Below are 7523 nucleotides of genomic sequence, written 5' to 3' on the forward strand. Positions count from 1 at the left end.
AAGTAGAAGCAGTAGGAAGCTTATGTGGAGAACTGGCAGTTGAAAATAATAAGTGTTTAAATCAAGCATAATTTAACAAAAAAAAGTGCTTAAAAAAAGTGATCATTTGGGGCTCTATTTTCATGAATCCAGCAGCGCAGAGCAGACTGCGGTGTGTCGTGCCTTGTACACCAGAGGTGTGCCAAGCACATTTTGGGCCAATATATCCAATAGGCAGGTTGCACTTAACTGAATTCAACTGCACTGAAAATGCAATGTCAACGTGCTTTTTAATGTTTTGTGAACAATTTTGTATCATTAAAAGGAAGAAAAAAAGTTCTTGGGTAGATATATGAAATGCTCCTTTTTGTCTCAGCCACATGGAGGGGCGTGTCTGTGTCTGTGTTTGATTGACAGCAGCTGGCAGGCTGCCAGAGTTTAATTTGCATGCCGGGTCAGCAGTTAAGGGGAAAATTAAGAGAAAATTTAGTTATTATACTGAGTGACCGATTGTCTTTTGCACTACTTATTTTTGTAAGAGAGCGTTAGACATTCAAGATTGACTGGCATCATGATGATAGATGAGGTAACTAAAGTTATACTGTTGTTATAGTTTGACTATAGACTAAAGTATATTTGAGAACATAGACTTTATTTGACGAATTGTGGAGATAGGTCTGGCTATGCAAGACTATCGTTTGACTAACATTATATTTTTGTGAAATAGGATTTATAAAGCGTAATTTCATTATCAGCTTGTAATGTATGTAAATCAACAAGACCTGACAAGAAAGACCTTATTTTGGAGATTTTCTTGAGTTGAAAGAACCATGATTGGACAACAGTCTTCACTTTAACATCAAAACAGATCTACGTCAAAAATATTATGCAGCTAGCTTAATATTTTAGTCATGGAACGAAGCTAATTGTGTAACAGGCTGGTAGAACCTCAGATTTATCATTATTAAATTTTAGAAGATTTTGGGACATCCAACATTAACATCATTGAGACAGGCGAAGAGAGTATCTAGACTGCAGGAGCTAGTAGATTGGAGAGTGACATAATTGCATGTCATCCGCATAACAGTGGTTGGGAGACACCATCATTCTGAATGAACAGGCTGAGGGCAAGCATATACAGTAGAACAAAAGACGTGGGCTTAGAATGCACCCCTGAGGAACACCACAATTAAAATGAGCAACAGAGGAGCAGGCATTTGCTGTAACAACATTACAACATCACCTCTATGGAGAAGTGAGCACGTAGCAGATATAGAGCGGTTCCCTTAAGACCAAACCAGGTTTCTAGACAATGTTGGACACCAGAGAAATCGACTGTCAAACTTAGTCACTACAGCTAAGCACCCCACCACTATCAGTCGTTTAAAGTAGGTAATTAGAGACCTTCGCAAGGGCTATCTCTGTGCTATGGTGAACTCTAAAACCTGACTGAAAACTATTAAAAATATTATTAGTGTTCATAAAAGAGATTCATTGTGTTGAAATTACTCTCTCAAGCACTATAGATAAAAATTCTAATTTTGAAACTGGTCTTTCATTTTTAAGTAATAGGATATTCAGATTTGTTTTTTCAGTAACAGTTGAATAATTAAATGTTCAATTACAATTTGGAAAATGGCCAAAAGTTATAGAACTGTTTATAATTGACAGAATAAAATGGGGAATATCCTATAAGTAATTTTAGTTGGGAAATGTCTAATACACAAGTGGAGGATTTCATTTCAAAAAGCATTTTACCTAATATTTGGAAAGCAAGATTATTCTGGAGGATTTTGATGGCAAGTAGAACTCATGGATCAGGTGAAATTTGAGACCGAATGCTCTCCATCTCCATCATAAAACTTTGGGATTATGATTGTTTTTGGATATTATGTCTGAAAAATGGAGGATCTTGCATATTATATTGCTTTCTGGTAGTTCATATTCTTTAAGAGTGCTGTGACTAAAGACTCACTTAACTTCTATTTACATTCAGATTTTCTGCACAGTGGTTTCTGGGATCAAGTGTGATCATTTAACCAGGGGTGGGTGTTTGATTGTAGCTCTTTGATTTTCATTGGAGCAATGTAGTGAAGAATGGAAAGACAATGACTGTGCATCCAGATTTTGTAAACGGGTTGTATTGGGAATAGACCAGTTCGAAAAGGTATTACTGAATTTGGCTGCAGAGTCAGCAGTAAAAATGTGAGACCATGTGTGTGAGATACATATTTACCTTTTCACACATAGTGCCTGGTTTCGCAAGGGTTCGAATGTTATTGGACACTTAGCTGATAAATCTTTCTTTAGTGGCTGTGAGTCATTTGAATGTGAGTTCATGCACAAAAGAACTCACTCATGGCTTAGAGTTGAGTGAGAGTTGAAAGTTGCCATTTAGATTGAGGCTGAGTTTGTCTGTCAATATGAGGAGTAAAGGAGTGACCAAGTGAGTGAAGAAATAATAATGAGGCTAAAACAATTGGATACATTCTAAATAATCTGATGAAAAAGAAAAGGGAAGAGCTCATGACCCAAAGCATAGCACCTGATCTGTCAAACAATGTGGTGGTGCTGTTATTGCTCGGGCACGTATGACTGCTAATGGAGATGGCACACTGGCATTTATTGATGATTTCACTGCTGACAGTAGGAACAGTTTGAATGCAGAGGTATATAGGAGCATTCTGTGTACATCCTACACTCAAATCAGTCACCTGATATGAGTCTGATTGAGTATACATTCCACTTGCTGAAGACCAGACTAAAGGCTGAGAGACCCCACAACAAGCAAGAGCTGAAGATAACTGCAGTGAAGGCCTGGGAGAGATACAAAGTGCCTGGTGTCGTCTATGGGTTAAGACTTCAGTCATTGATTGCAATGGATTTTCCACAAAATATTAAATGACCCTGACCCTGAAGAACTTGAGCAATCACCTTTCTTTGGGACTGGCCCAGTAATTTTCCCAAGATATCTAGAGGTCGGAACCCCTAGAAGGAAGCCTGGGTCTCAGAGACGTCGATCCCACAAGCTTCCCAGCTCCTCAGAGAATCTGCTGCCTAGCTCTACACTCAGCTGTCCAGCAACCCCAAGTCTCAGCTGTCCAGCGACTCCAAGCAACCGCTGCCCAGCAACCCAGAGTTTCTGCTAGCCTGCACCTCGTTCGATGCCCTGACAGACCCTGAATTGGCTGCCCCCGCTGACGTTCTGTCTGTTCCTGCGTCAGGGGTCCCAGACTTTTTTTTTCAATGCATCATCGAAACTACCAATGAATTAATGTTGAAATTTAACATTGATTTTTCATGCTATTTCAATGATGTATGGCGTTTAATTAGTCTCCCCCAAAACCCACGCACATGAGGAACACACACATGCACGTGATACAAGGGCACAGAACAGTATCCGCGATTTGAAAAGCATCCTTGTGAGGGTGCATTTCTGGGTGCATTTCACACAGACAGTATCTGTGGGCAAAAAAGCATCCTAGCTAGGGAGAATTTCTGCTCCATGTGCACAAATGCGGTGCGGAGCATGGGGGCTTTGACGAATGCAAGCTGGAGGCTCCCTACTTGCTAGGAAATGCTTAACACTCGTCTGCTTGTCAAGTTGACTTTTGAGTGTTTGGCAGAAGGGACTATGGCTGACCTCTCTGCTCCTTTGTTTGGTCACTTTCAATACCCACAGTCTCTGGCCTGGACAGAGGCCAAGATCCCATTTTTACTAGTTATTATGACAATTGTGGAGATCCGTAATAACATTTTTACTAGTCACAATGTATTTTGAATATTGAAAATTACATTATGGATATCTAGAATGGATTTTAATTTTCAATATCTGATATTAAAATTATGACTAGTAACAATTGGATTGTAGATATTTGGAATGGAGGTTTTTCCTAGTAAAAATTATATTATATCCAGAATGGTCATTCTGATAAAGATATCCAGAATGGTCATTCTGGATATCTTTAACATTGCTTGCCTGCCTGGATTCGGGAGATTCCATTCTCTGACCTTGTAGCAGGCACCAATTGGCGAAAATTCTGTTTTACCATATTTGAGTTAATCTAGGAAATGTCCCCCTGATAGGCCTACAAGTAGGGAGTAAAAAAGAGAGAAAAAACTTTGTACATAATCAGTGCCATTAGGTTTTTAATCATGTTTTGAAACAAAACACACATTACATATTGACTCAAGGTGTGTCAAAGAAGTACTGTAATACAAATTAAACTAATCCATAAAATTGGTAACAAAACATAAAAATTACAATAAAATCAGACAATGCAAGGTTTTCCCTGCATATCAAACTCAAAGTAGGGGTGGATCTTAATCCGAATACAGCATTGGGGAAAGCATGGTTAATGTGTTTCGTACAAATATTTGTTACATCCAAATATTTGCAGTATTATTTGTTTTCGGGAAAGCAAGTCAAAAGCTAAGTGCTCAGCCTGCTTGCCCTTGCTGCTTACACACACACACACACACACACACACACACACACACACACACACACACACACACACACACACACACACACACAGTGTTCAAAAACAAACATTACCCTCTCACTACAATATCTGAGTACTTTTATAGATAAAGAATAAAATGACAATAAATCTAACTTCTTGCTGCAATTAATTTATTTTCGCCATGTAATGCTCTGGTTACAGGGGCAACATAACACTGTTTGCTGCACAAGTACTGCACTCCACTAGAAATGGCAGATCCACAGCTTGGTCCGTTTGAGAAGAGGGAAACAAAGTAATTTGTGGTCCTTCTTTTGATTTTCTAAAGATGCAAGTGTTCAGAATGTCAAAAAGATTTCTGTTATTATTAGGATATTCTCCAAGTTTCTGTTGCTTTCCAGCCACAGTATTTTCTTTTCAAATTTGGTAATCTATCAATGTGTGAAAGAAGCAATGATGACATGCTTAATAGGTAAAGATCGGTTCTTATCATTTTCAACAATGTTAAAAAGCGAACCTTGGTGGCTATTTGTCGTCATGCTGCACATCACATTCATTTTTTAGTTACATTTTCACTGTAGATCTAAAATTACTGTTACTTTCCAGATTAGCAAGAAATTATTTTATCCCTTCTGGTAAATACTGTTGTAAATGTGGAAATGCCATCTCTCATTCCATGAAGTACCATGGTCTGCCTTACAGGAGGTGGCAGTGCCTGGCTCTATCACTGCAACTAAAGATGGGGTTCATCATTTAAGTGAATAAGAGGGACACCAGGGGGTCAATGCTGACAGCGGAGCTTCATTTCTCCTAGTTCCTTCAACCTTTGTGAAACTTAGTGAAAACTGTGCGTTAAGACTGGTGAGCTTAGATATAGGGGTGCAAACTCGTCATGGGGTGAAAAAGGTGTCAAAGATGCAAAGGGGGAGTTAGCTACTAAAAAGGCATGTGGTTTTTGCACTTTACAGCTACTGTAACTGTTGTTTGGTCAAAGAGACATTTATAACTTTATTTCAAAAACACTACAAATAAAAGAAAAATCGTCTCAAGGTAATTCCAATTCAGCTTCTGTCGTTTTCAGTGAGCTTTGCATTTACCCCCCTCTTAAAACACATAATTAGGCTACTGTAACACATGTTCCATTTAACTACATCATAAGTAACTGAAGTCCATTTTAGCTAAATGTCCACACTGTTGTCTCATGAATTAGTCTCATATTCTTCACCCTTCACCCTTCATAGTCTTCACCCTTCTCAGGTGCTTTGCAAAAGCCATGAGCTTTTTTTTTTGGCTTTTTTTTTGACAACTCAGACAGTATGGTTTTCATTTACACTAACCACACGAATTACCTGTTTTTGATTCAAAACGGCGATTTTCACCAAGTGACAAGTTTGTTGCCCTGTAGAAAACCTTGGCTTGTGTAGTAAATAGTGTTAGCTTTGGCTATATCGCTGACATTTCCTTTTTAAATTTGGAAATAGCTCAGACACTTTATATATAGCATTAGGCAGTAGGGGTGAATGCATTTTTGTTTTGACACTCTTTTCTCCTGTTTTGTCTAGTTTAGGGATTTAGTAAATGTCTTTTTTTCCGACAAGGAATTAGGTAAAACTCTTGTCAGGCAGATATCTTTGTTTTGTTTGTTTTGACTTTGGTTCACCCAGAATTCCAGCCTCACTGACTGTAAATAACACTCCGCTTCATGTCTTTATGTTGTGCCCTAGACCAGGGCATAACAAGTGGTCAGTAAACAGTGATGCTAAAATCTGTCGGATGAAAGTACGAACAGGAACAGAGAAACCAAACTCCACGGAGCATAGATTATGTCAGATTTGAATAACTCAGGACTCAAAGGCACAATAGAGCAAACAAACAATCCAGGCGGGCAAAGGTACAAAGGGGTGGTAGGCAGAATCATAGTCGTAAAGACAGGCAAACAATGCGGCCAGCAGGAAGGAAACCAGGCAGTGCAAACCCCAGGAACCACTGGAGATGTTTGCAAGAGCTCAGCACTGGCCAGTCAGAGACGAATTTTGCCTTGTCTGGATCCATCTGGATATGACCTGCCTTACTGACCCCAGAGAAGACACTATGGAGACATTCACAGTTCTCAGTTTTAAGAAAATGCTGGTTCTCCAACACTCTCTGTAACACCTGCCGGACATGCTCCACATGTTCCTGGAGGGATTAAGAGAAGATCAGGATGTCATCCAGATACATAAAAACAAACTTATTCAGCATGTCGCCCAAAACCTCATTTAAAAGGGCATGAAACCCAGCAGGAGCATTAGTTAGATTAAACAGCATCACCAGATACTCATAATGTCCACTGGGAATGTTAAAGACATTCTTCCACACATGCCCCTCCCTAATATGCTGCAATGGTAAGTGTTTCTGAGGTTCAACTTGGTGAACATAGTAGCCCCTTGCAAAAGTTCAAAAGGATAGAGATTGTCAGGTTCAAACAACCTAAAACAGATATAAGCACAGTAATGAGGCAGGACACAGAGTGGTGAGGTTAAATACTTGCAAGGAGAACAGACAGAGAGTGCTCAGTTACAATCTCCAACCCGCTCTGAGTTTCTCAGCCGTCTATCTCGCTCTTTTATTACCATAGGGTGGTTCTTTGTCACATATGTCGGCATAGCTGCACAATCTCATCTTAGAAGCAGGGTGCCTCCTGCCTGTCTCAGGAGACAGGACAAGAGACAGGGCAATCTATCTTATCTTGATTTGGGGAGTAACTGCTTCGCAGCTGCAGATACTCTCCTGCGCAATGCTTTCAAGGGTGCAGTATAACAACAGATAATGAGCGAAGCATGGGATAATTTATGTACATTCTTCTAACATTTCCCTCCTGTTTATCACATATTTTCTCATTTCTCATATCACTTTAACAGCCACTTCAGTAGATTTTCAGCTGTAAGATCATTTTTCATGAGAACAAATACATTTACACTCAGAGTTTAGTTAGACATAGCTCTCATCATCATCATCTCCATAGTCCCCAGGATCAGGGAACAAATCAGAAAGATGATGGTCTTCATCTTTGTCGTCATCTGCATCTTATTCACGTGACTC

This window comes from Xiphias gladius, chromosome 5, assembly GCF_016859285.1.
Source record: "Xiphias gladius isolate SHS-SW01 ecotype Sanya breed wild chromosome 5, ASM1685928v1, whole genome shotgun sequence".
NCBI classification, from domain to species: Eukaryota; Metazoa; Chordata; class Actinopteri; order Istiophoriformes; family Xiphiidae; genus Xiphias; species Xiphias gladius.